The following is a 12,016-nucleotide window of genomic DNA, read 5'->3' on the forward strand; positions in this document are numbered from 1 at the left end:
TCTGGTCTCTGTAAGGCTATGTCTACACAGCAGTGTTAATTTGGAATAACTAACATTATTCTGAAATAATATAGTCTGCATCTACACAGCAAGCATTTATTCCAACATAATGTTGAAATAATGTCGAGCTGGAGGACTTCTTACTCTGACTGTGGTAACCCTTATTTTATAAGGCATAAGGGAAGTCAGAGGAAAAGTGCTTTAACTCGGACTTCCTGTTGTGTAGACAGCACCAAAAGCCTAAATAAGCTATTTTTACTTAAGCTATGTAATTGACATAGCTCAAGTTGCGTAGCTTCTTTCAACTTTAGCCCTGATGTATAGGTGTGCCCTAAGAGTCCAAGCACTTCAGAAATGGAGGATCTTTCTTACAATCCATATTTATAGCTCATTCTCACAGAAAGGAAACTGACAGAGTTTCTACTCATGTGGGCTTTTCCTCTGATAACAATGAGTGAGGAATGCATTAGTCTTTTGACCTCTGACCATCATACACAATGGCCACTTGCTTTGAAATTAGCATTTTCTGTTTGAACTCCTTAGGTCCTTCATTAGCATTTCACAATATTTCTTTGATGGGTTATTTATACATAATGTAAGGCTACATCTACATTGGCAAGATTTTGCGCAAAAGCAGCTGCAGTGGCCACGAGTACTTGCGCAAGAACACTGATGTTCTAATGTATAAAATCAGTGCTTCTTGCACAAATACTCTGATGCTCCCACTCAGGGATAAGCCCTCTTGAGCAACTATTCTTGCGCAAGAGGCCAGTGTAGACAGGCAACATCAATTTCTTGCGCAAGAAAGCCCGATGTTTAAAATGGCCATTGGAGCTTTCTTGCGCAAGAGAGCGTCTACACTGGCATGGATGCTCTTGTGCAAAAGCACATCTTTTGCGCAAGGGTACATGCTAGAGTAGATGTTCTCTTACTCAAATACTCTAACGCAAAAACTCTTGCGTTAAGAGTATTTGTGCAAAATCTTGCCAATATAGATGTAGCCTAAATGTTTATTATTACATTATAACAGGAATTGATGAGTAATATTCCACTAGTTTTCATGACATTTAAACACTTGCATACACTTACATTTACACTCGTTTTGATGTATACTACTACAAAAATGAATTGGCCTGAATACACTCTAGCATGAAATGGTCAGTCAGTGTCATAAAAATAATAGCCTTTATTTAGGTGTCTTTTCTTTTGAAAATCTAGTACTTGAAGATGTGTTGATGAGCAATTTTGGAAATCTGTCCCATAATAGCCACTTTTATTTTTAATTTTTTTATTTTTAAAGGCCAGGACTTTAACAGGGTTAAAAAAAAAGCTAGATAGATTCATGGAGGTTAGGACCATCAATGGCTATTAGCCAGGATGGGTAGGAATGGTGTCCCTAGCCTCTGTTTGTCTGGAAATGGGTGACAGGGAAGGTATCAAATGAGGATTACCTGTTGTGTTCCCTCCCTCTGGGGCATCTAGTATTGGCCACTGTTGGCACACAGAGGGCTAGATGGACCTTTGGTCTGACCCAGTATGGTCGTTCTTATGTTCTTAATTTTCCCTGAGAATCTGGTCCAATATAATATGAAATAAGTTCTTCCTTTAACTTCTCATCAAAATATGAATTCAGTGTTCATGTATTTCTCCTGCAATAGTTGACAATCTCACTAATGCCTAGCAGCACAAGAAGCTATTCTCTCTATTATTTTATGTTTCAATGCTGCTGCTGTGGAAACAGAGGATGCTGACTTGAGGTTTTGCAAGAAAAAAATACTTTTCGGTCAAGTTTAAAAACAAACAAAAAAAGCTTGTTTAATCTGATGTAAAAATAGCACCTCCTTAGATTAATGGATTCTACCATTTTTTAGATCTATAATCATTTGAAAGCAGCTACAATTTAATTGCTCAAAGAATAGGAAGTAAAATCAGATCGAGAGCATGCTTGTGCTGATAGATTTCTTGGAGAGAAAGAGATGGAGATGGTCAGAGGCACTTTGTTATCAGCATAATACCCTATAGTTGTATTAATCCCTGAAGAGTCTAAGGAAAATCCATTGGTATTTTGTATATGTTTGCCTTCCTTATGCTACTTTCTCTCTCATATTCCTAACTGGAAAACTTGTGCTGGGCTGAAAAAGAGAGTAGAGAAAAATTTTCAAAACTGTCTTGTGGATTCTGGAGCATGAGAATTTTCAGTGGGACTTGTGCTCCTAAGCTCTTTAAGTTCTTTGAAAAGTCTGCATAGGGAAATCTTTTATGGGGCTCTGTGTGGCTACAGTACTGCTTCTGCTCAGACACATATAGGCTCAGGGAGCCTAAAATGCACATCTGTTTGAGCAGTCATGTTTGGAGTCTAGATTTTACATATGCAATGAATGCATAAGCAAACAAACAGTGCGAAAATGAGTTCGAAAGTGAGTGGTGCTGAGAATAAGAATGTAGATGAACTGGCTTAGTGCAGAAGCCTGGGTAGTGACGATGGTGCACCTGATTGCTGCTACCAAATGCACAGAGCAGGCACATTTTCAACAGCACTGTCGGTACTTGGAAATTGGCATAAGGCAGGTGGTGGCACGGAGGAGCCAGGGTATGTCACAGAAGTGTCTCCAACTGCCCTTCATGTACTACGGAGTTTCTGGTCACTTTGTGCCAAGCCAAAGAACAGCCAGCAGAAAGTCTACAGCCATACACTGGGAAAGAAAATTGCAAAATATCTGAGCTGAAAAATAAACAGTGTGTGAATCCATTAGTCTAGACGCTGCAGTCTACCAGTTTTTTGTTTTACATGTCTGTCCTTTGTCCTGATACTGATGAGTGCTGTTTAAATTCCCTCCTATCTTGACTGGCATAGAAAGATGCTGAAGAATCGCATTTTTTTTCTTGTAGATTTACTTTCTCTAGGTCATTTTCTTCCAGATTTGGCATCCTAGGGAGTTAGGACTGCTCTTAGGCTGTGTCTAGACTGGCATGATTTTGCGCAAAAGCATTTGCTTTTGCACAAAATATTGCCGCCTGTCTACACCGGCCGCGAGTATTTGTGCAAGAACACTGACGTTGTAATGTACAAAATCAGTGGTTCTTGCACAAATACTCTGATGCTCCCACTCAGGGATAAGTCCTCTTGTGCAACATTAATTTCTTGCGCAAATTGGGGGTGGAAGCTCTCCTGCAGCCCCCCAATTGCCCCCTCTTCCCAGATGGCAGCCTGCGGCAAGTGCAGCCGGTCTGATGGCTGAGTGCTGTGATGTGCCCAGTGTGGGTACTCCGGGCAATCCAAGCCAGGACTGCTTTGCAAGCGGGGCACCCCTGAGAACTGTCTGTCCAGGGTGGCGGTTGGGACCCTTTAAGCACAGCCCTCGGCTAGCCTGAGACAGCATCTCCACGCTCTAAGTCCTCCTCTGATGCCCTGCCGGCACTGCTTCCGGCCATCCTTAAGCCTGGTTCAGGGTCCAGTTAATGTGGACATGCTAGTTCGAATTAGCAAAATGCTAATTCGAACTAGTTTTTTAGTCTGGATCCGTTAGTTTGAATTAGCTTAGTTCGAATTAACTAATTAGCTTAGTTCGAACTAACTAAGTTAGTTCGAATTAACGTTGTAATGTAGACGTACCCTGGGTGTTATGAGTCTCCACACACTGGGGTCCTCCCATCCTGGGTTGCCTCCAATTCCTCTGTACTTCCCTTGCCTCACTGACCCACTGCCAGTCTTCATCTAGTCTGTGCCACGGGGTAAACTGCAATGGCCACTCATCCTTGGCAAGGGGGTTGTGGATCCTGCAGCCTGGGAGTGAGGTTAGGCCAGAGCTCCCCAGCTCTGCTCTGCTCTGTCTTGGGAAGTCTCCAGTTCCCTGGCAGCCTGGTCCCGCCTATTCCCCTACTAGAGCAAGAGTGTCTCCTTTTCTACCTCTAGGAGTCCTTATTTATACAGGCCCCTGCTGGGCCCTAATTGGAAGCATCTGTCTCAGCAGTGGCCTTTGCTCTCAGCTCTCTCCAATTGCTGGGTTTTACCCTTAAAGGACCAGTGTAGAGGCCTTGCCACAGAGGCATTCCAATCAGAAATGGTTTCAAGGAAAGTAAAGATAAAATACTTAGTGGTGCCTATCTTAACAAACTGCATTAAGTTCAAAGCAAAATTTTCTCACCTGCTTTCAGCAGTTTTACTGACCAAATTCTGGAGGTTGGCACTGCTCCCCAACAGCTGCTTCCATTACCACTTCAGGTACAGTGAATGTGATGGCCAGGGACAGAGCAAGCTGGGTGCATAGGGGTGTGCAATCCCTCCTTTTTATAGCTTGAAAAACATTTCCAGCTGAGTCCTGGGAACAAAGAGTCGACGTGGAAGACTATCCCCTGATTTTTTTTCACTTGTTTGAACTTCCTTCATCTCTGCTTGCTTGATGACTGTCTGCAAACTGAGGCAAACACACATTTCTTCCTTTGGTTAGGACAAATCTTACTTCTGCTGGGACAGGGCTGTGGGGTTTGGAACATGTGTTGATAACATCATATAAGGGAATCTTAACTGCACCTACAGTGTTGCCACACATATTGGCCAGCAAATTATAACTTTTCAAATGACACCATACAAGGCATATGTGTCACACAATTGTATGAATCTCTATACAAGGTGTGAATACAGGGGTGTACACAGCCACAGAGGGCCATGTAAATATAAATAAAGAGACAGAAGGGCTGTGTCTAGACTGCATCCCTTTTTCATAAAAGGGATGCAAATTAGACATATCGCAATTGCAAATGAAGCGGGGATTTAAATTTCCCCCGCTTCATTAGCATAAAAATGGCTGCCACTTTTTTCCGGCTCGGAGCTTTGCCAGTAAAAAGCGCCAGTCTAGACGTGGATCTTTCAGAAAATAAAGCCTTTTCCGAAAGATCCCTTATCCCTCTTAAGATTTAAATCCCTCTTAAGGGATAAGGGATCTTTTGGAAAAGGCTTTATTTTCTGAAAGATCCGCATCTAGACTGGCGCTTTTTTACAAAAAAGGGATGCAGTCTAGACACAGTCATGGCGTTATGCAGCATGAGTAAGAATGGCAGGATGAGGCGCTTAGATAGTAAAATGATTTTAACACAAATGACTTGGATGTTACAGTTCATTTTTCTCATTCTGTCTTTCTCTATAGTACACACACGCATTGGGTTTCCTTACTTCGTTTAGACATTCCCCATCAAGGAGACATTTTATCATTTCAGGTGCTTCCCAATTTTAGAGGAATTCTCATGTTCTATGTGTGTTTAGATCATACTTTATCTGATACATGCCAGATAGCTACACTGCACTCTGTAGGTGCAGGGTGAAATTTCTGGAAGTCTTTGCTTGTCAGTGGTTCTCATATTCTAGGGTGTCAAGGATGGTGGGTAGACAAGCATCCAGATTGAAGCCTAAGGCTCTCTTCGTTTGGTCCTGTCTCTCTCAGATCTTGTAATCAGGTCCAGTTTCTAACTGCCCTGTGTTCAGTGACTTGCTAATTTCAGTTCTCGCTTTCTCTTGTCTAAGCAATAGTCTGAAGTTAATGTTTCTCAAATGTAGCATCTCATATTTCTGCCATTTTGGGATTTGGCAAAAAATGCCCGTCTCTGTTTCTGTGAGTAGTTACTAAACTTCTGTGCCAAGTGAGTTTTCTCTTGGAAAATGGAATGCTGGTAGAGTCAGAGCCATTATGGTATCTAACTGTTACGAAAGTCAGTGGAATAACAACAGTCTCCGCCAGTTGTAGTTTTAGTCCTTAAATCCCTTTTCTCCACTGTAAAAGTTTTCAGTCTTCTTAAATATGGGCTAGCACAATAACTTCTAGGGCCCTCTTTTCAATGCAATTTATTCTCTATATATAGCTGCTGTTTTTCATTGTCTGAATTCACAATATTATTATTTTATTTTAAACTTTGTAAACTTAGGCCTAATTATTGTTAATTAATTAACCTGTTGTTTTTACAGACTCAGGGTATGTCTACACTACCCCCCTTGTTCGAACCCCGGTGTACAGATAGATCGGAATGGCTACATAGTTCGAACTATCTAGCCCGTGCCGCGTGTAGCCGTGCGGCACGGGGTTCGAACAGGCCGGCTTTTAAAAATGGCGGCGCCGGCTTTATGTTAATGAAGCCCGGGAAATTCAAATCCCGGGCTTCATTAGCAAGTTCGGTATGCATACATTACCCCCCTAGTTCAAACTAGGGGGGTAGTGTAGACATACCCTCACTGCTTTAGATACTATAATGTGTATTCATATTATTGAGTCTCCTCAATTCTGTCTGTTCTCCTGAGTTTTCTTGTTTTCTTACTCTTCTTTTTCTCATTCTAATGGTTCCTATGATTAATAAGAGAAGGGTTGACTCATTTGATCTGCTGCTTTTCAGAATATATGTAACACTTATTTAACAAATTATTTCTGAGGAACAGAGGTTTAAATTGGAGCCTTGAATATCTGAGAGCATAATTTTAGTCTACATCTCACCTAATAAGGACTGTTGTGTTCAGCTTGTCTAAATTGTCTGTTTGTAGTACGGAACAAAATATTTGAAAGAAAAAATATAAATTAATGATCTTCGTTCAGAGCTCTTTGAGGCTTTTTACTTTCTGAAGAACCCTAACAAAGATGGGACTAATATGACATTTACCATCATCCTAATCACTGTGCTTGTGTGTTGTATCCCTTTCCCCAACCTTTCGTCAATCTTGTTTATTTAGATCACAATGTCTTTAAAGCGGGCAGTGTGTTTGTACAGTGTTTCACATAATGAATCAAATGGGGAGGAGGTAAAAACAGTAAATAATCATTAATAATAAAGAACTATCCCAAATGTCTCTATATTGCTCATTTTAATTTATGACACTTTAAGGAAATATCGTAGATCCCTTTGCAATATGTGACTGACATTGCTACTTTTAATTCCTGAGCTTTCTGGAAGCAGGAAATAATTTCTGTACCAGAGGTCAAAGAGTTATGTACTTCCTCCAAGTGACATAATTAAAATATATGGTATGTCTTTTCACTATTCTGCCAGCAACAGCTTAGTTAGGTAATAATGGTAAAAATTATTACAGCGTCCTGATTACATTGGGTTCGAAGTTTGTAGGTATGCTAGTCAACTTTGGAGATTCAGACTAATCTTTTGTCTTCTGGGTGTAAATTTCTGGCTGGCACAGCACTTAAAAAATGAATCAGGAAAACTGAAATCCTGTTTAGGAGCCAAGCAATGGTTAATCTTGATCCTTTGAATTATTTTCTTGTCTAAATAGTTGTACAGTAATCGCCATTAAAATCATTACAACTTTGCCTTTGCAAGAAGCTAACATGTCCACAGTATTTGAGGTGTTCTCTTTAGGAAATAACTCTGGAATAACCTACAGACAAGGAGGCAGGGCCATCCTTAAGATTTTTGGTGCCTACACACCTTCCATCCGATGTTGGGGGTGCTACTCAGAGGAGTGTGGGTGCAAGAGCTGGGGGGGGGGGGGCAGGAAGAGGGTCTGGAGCCTGGTAGGGGAGCTGGCAGACTAAGTGGCAGAGTCAGCTGCAGCTGCAGGCTGGCAGGGAGAGTGGGGAAAGGCATGGGGGGTGGAGGATTGGGATGGGAAGACTGGGGCCCAGGGGACTGGGTCTATGGGCTGGGAGTTGGAGCAGAGGTGAGAGGATTGGGGCTGATGGGACTAGGAGACAGAGTAGGGGGTGGGAGTGGGGGGATTGGGGCCACCAGAGCCAGAAGGCTGAGCAGGGGGAGGGAGGACTGGGGGATTGGGGCCGGTGGAGCTGGTGCTGCCAGAGCTGGTGGTGGTCCTAGGTATACAAAGCATAGGACACTACTGACTTTGGAGCAGCACTGGTGCCCCTTCCCACTTGCACTTCAGACCATCAGGTGGAGTGCAGATCTGCTGCTCTATCTCGGTGTTTACATTTTCGTCACGCATCTCTCCCCGCCGAAGAACTGGAACGGTCTGGAGACTAGGATGGGTGAGCAGTTGCAGAGGTGGATAGGACTGCTCCAGTATCTCTCTCTGCAAGGGAGGGCACTAGTGCTGAACCAACTAGTCCTGTCCATGCTCGGATACCTGCTCCACACCCTAAGCCTAACCCCGAGGTCCTGGAGGATAGCTCTGGATTTCTTCTGGCCAGGACTGCACAGGGTATTTTCAGGGATCCTGTGTTTCTCCCTGCATGAGGAGGGACAAGGCCTGGTCTGCATACAAATCCAGGTCCATATCTTCCACCTCTAGACCCTGCAGAGATTCTTGTACAGTGTGGGTAGTCCTGTAAGGAGCATATCGGTGCATGCCTTCCTCCGCCCCTCTGAAGGCTCTGATACAACCAGAAGCTCTTTTTTCTTCATCCAAGAGATCTGCAAGACCTCTCTGAGCTGCTGAAGTTCTACCAGGGCCTCCTCCAGACCTGGAAGCAGTTCTTGGTGTCCAGGTCCATTGTGGCCACCAAGGGAGCTGACCTCCTTACAAAGCCCCTGCTATACAATCCAGCATTGTGTGTGCTGAAGGTTGGTCCTGGCAGGAACTACCAGGGTTGGAGACCTCCTGGACTACACCGGGGGGACTAGGTGGACCCTGAGCATTCAGTTACTGCATGAGGCTCTCCAGCCCCTGAACTCCCCTGTGTGTACTCCAGGAGATGAAAGAAGCCTTGTTGTGGCCCACTTTCAATTGCTACAGTGAGCCCTGCAAGAGGCTATGCCCAGCTCCCCTCCTCCCCCATTGCAGGCCCTCTAGCCCTTTTTCACAGGACCCAGGAACCCAGTTCTGTGGGTCCCCCCAGCTTCCCTGCCCCTAGAAACCCAGCTGGCTGCAGGACTCACAGCCAGTCTGTCTCTGAACTGTGCCCTAGTACTAACTGTACACACTTGTGCTCCACACGCTCCATTTCTTCACCCTGGTGTCCCACCCTGACACCAAGTGGTGGGACTACCTGACACCAGTTGAGGAGGAAGAGCCCCAGTGGGCCAGTGTGAATTCCACCCTGATCCCATGGCTCATCGGGGACATCAGTTGGCAGCTCCTTCACAGAGCTGTGAGCATGGGCGTGTACCTGGTGTGGTTCACCCCTATTTCCAATGCCTGGGGATAAAATGGTGTCCTTGGCCTCTGTTTGTCAGAGGCTGGAGAGGGATGGCAGGAGACAAATTGCTTGATCACTGTCTTCGGTCCACCCTCTCTGGGGCACCTGGTGCTGGCCACTGTGGGCAGACAGGATACTGGGCTAGATGGACCTTTGGTCTGACCCAGTACGGCCGTTCTTATGTTCTTATGCCTGCTCCTTCTGCAGCATGAGGGAGAGCCTGGTGCATGCCTACCTTGAGTGTGCCACGTTGCAGCCCTTTTCCTAGCTCCTCCATAACTTCCTGCTGAGGGTCTAGCTGCACTTTTCTCCACGCCTTTTCATTTATGTGCACCGCGTCCATGGCTCCACAAAGTTGTGAGACCTCCTCGTCAACTTCCTCCTGACCCTGGCCAAGGCAGCCATCTATACCATGAGGAGGAGGATTCTGGACAAGGGGGTGCTCTGCAACTTTGGCCTATTTCCACTCCTCCCTAGTCTCATGCATCTGGGAAGAGTTCTTATGGGCAGCATCCACAGGATCTCTATACAGCTTTGAGGAACAGTGGGCACTATCCAATGTTCTCTGCTTGGTGTCCTCTTCTGGTTCCCTCATTTTGAATCTCTAACTTGCACCCTTGACCTAAGTTCCCTGTAAGCTGTGTGCATGCATGGTCGCGCTGCTGTTTCCTGAACTGTGCTCAGAAGTTCAAAGCTCCCAGGAAGGCCGGGAGCTTAGCTGACCAGCAGGGGGCAAGGCGTTGTTTTGCTGAGCAAGCAGCTAAATGGAGCTGCTCCATGCTTGAAATGGGGCAGCTCCCAGAACTGGTAAAGGAAGAAAGGAGAGAATAAGTAAGGAGAGGGAGAGTGAAGAGGGGAGGGAGTAATTGGCTGAGGGGAAGTCAAAGGGGAGGGGAGTTTGGAGAGTCCCATCTGTGTGAGGAGAGAGAAGCAGAAACTCAGCATTCTCAAGTCTCCTGGGAAGGGGGAGGTAAAGGGCTGACCGCATAGGGTAGGTGGGGGAAAGAGGGAGGTGGGTGGGCTCTGGCATCTGTGCAGGGAGGTGGTAGCAGGGGGCAGTTTGTTTGGAGTGTCTGACTCCCTGCAGTCCTGTCTGGGTTGGAGGGGTAGGAAGCAGGGTGTGTGTGTGTGTGTACACCAGGAGGTCATTTGCATGATTACATTTCAAACAAAGTTTACATAAGTGCCTCACTATATCCCCTTACAGATTCCTGGGAGACATTTACTCCTACACTTTTTTCCCACTTTTCAATTAGTTGCTGATCCATGAGAGGATCTTCCTCTTATCCCATGATTTTTTATTTTTCTTAAAAGCCTTTGTTGAGGGACCTTGTCAAAGGCTTTCTGAAAGTTCATCTACTCCATACCACAGGTTTGTTGACTCTCTCAGATCATTATAATAGCTCAGTGAGACATAATTTCCCTTTATGAAAATTGTGTTAACTCTTCCCCAACAAATCAAGTGTGTGTGTGTGTGTGTATATGTGATAATTCTGTTCTTTGCTAATCAACCACTGGTTCTGTTTGCTCTTGTGTTAGAGTAAAATAATATTTACATTAAAGTTAATTTTAGTGTTAAATACACATGCTTTGTGAAATACAAACTTTTTGTGGAATAGCACAAAGGCCAGGAGATAATTTGATTCTCCTCTGTGTAATATGACACAATGGTGAAGGTGCATTATGTTGTGTGATCTCCCCACGCCGCCCCCCTCCCTTTTGAAGTAATAGAAAGCAGGCAGAAGCAAATAAAGATTTTGATGGATCAACAGTGTAATATGACATGGCAAATTCTATTTCCTATGTACTGGAATGATTTACAGAGTTTAAAATCACAGTGTATTCAAGAATAAGAACTGGAGAAGAGAAATTAACAAAGAAGGGACAAAAAAACTGTTTCCAGAGGAGATTTAAAGAAATGGTCAGATTAAGAGGTATGGGATGGCTGTTTTAGAGGTTTGCACTGGAGAATGCTCAGGCACTGTTATTGAAGGAGGCAGCACTAGATTGGGGTAGTGATAATTATTAATCAGACTTCTAGATTATTTACAGATAGACTGAAAGTTGTTTTCTGTCCATGTTTGGGTCTGGAGATATGGAAATTGCAGAGACCACACAGGCATTAGTGATGTTATCCTGCATAATATGGATTTATTCTATTGTGGATATGCCTATTGCAACCAAATGGATAAATTACTTCAAATATGAATAGAATTTAATAGAGGCATCACCTTTCTATCAAATATTTCAATCATCCTACAGAATATATTAGAAGAAAGATGATTATTCTCTAGAATTGTTTTAGGACTTTTTCAAAGGATTTGCATTTTTATAAACTTTTCAGTATCAAATACAACACTGCAACAGGAAGTCTACAAATCTGTCTCTGCTTAATTTTTCTCTCTCAGCATGTATAATTTTTCTTAGTCCTGTCCTTGCCCAATGGATCTCTTTTGAGAAATGAAATGTGCTGTGTTCTATTATTATGTGAATTTGTCATTAATTGTCTTATTATTATCTTATAGGTCCCACCATTTGGTCAGAATCTGTCTGTCAGACTCTGGATGCTGTGAGGGTTAAAAAACCCCAAATACAGATAAATACATTGAGGATCAGTCCATCAATAGCTATTAGCCAGGGAGGACAGGGATGGTGTCTCTAGCCTCTGTTTGCCAGAAACTGGGAAAGGGCGACACGGGTTGGATCAGTTGATGATTGTTCATTTCCTCTGGAGCCCCTGGCCTTGGCCACTGTCAGCAGACAGGATACTGAGTAGATGGACCTTTGATCTGACCCAGTGTAGCCGTTCTTATGTTTATTTTTCAGCTGGGATGAATAAATTAGTTTCAGACTTGCCTGGTTAGAGCCTGATCCAGAGCCACAGTAACATCAGTGCAAGAATACTGACTCCCACTGTCTTTGGATCAGGACCA

General features: G+C 43.9%; 1 protein-coding gene across 2 annotated transcripts in view; it reads left to right on the forward strand.

Annotated features, from left to right (window-relative positions):
* Nucleotides 1-12,016, forward strand: part of KCNK2 (potassium two pore domain channel subfamily K member 2) — a 265,921-nt gene that overhangs the window by 154,882 nt on the left and 99,023 nt on the right. The window lies entirely within an intron of this gene.

The sequence above is a fragment of the Pelodiscus sinensis genome, chromosome 3 (assembly GCF_049634645.1).
Source record: "Pelodiscus sinensis isolate JC-2024 chromosome 3, ASM4963464v1, whole genome shotgun sequence".
Taxonomy (NCBI): domain Eukaryota; kingdom Metazoa; phylum Chordata; order Testudines; family Trionychidae; genus Pelodiscus; species Pelodiscus sinensis.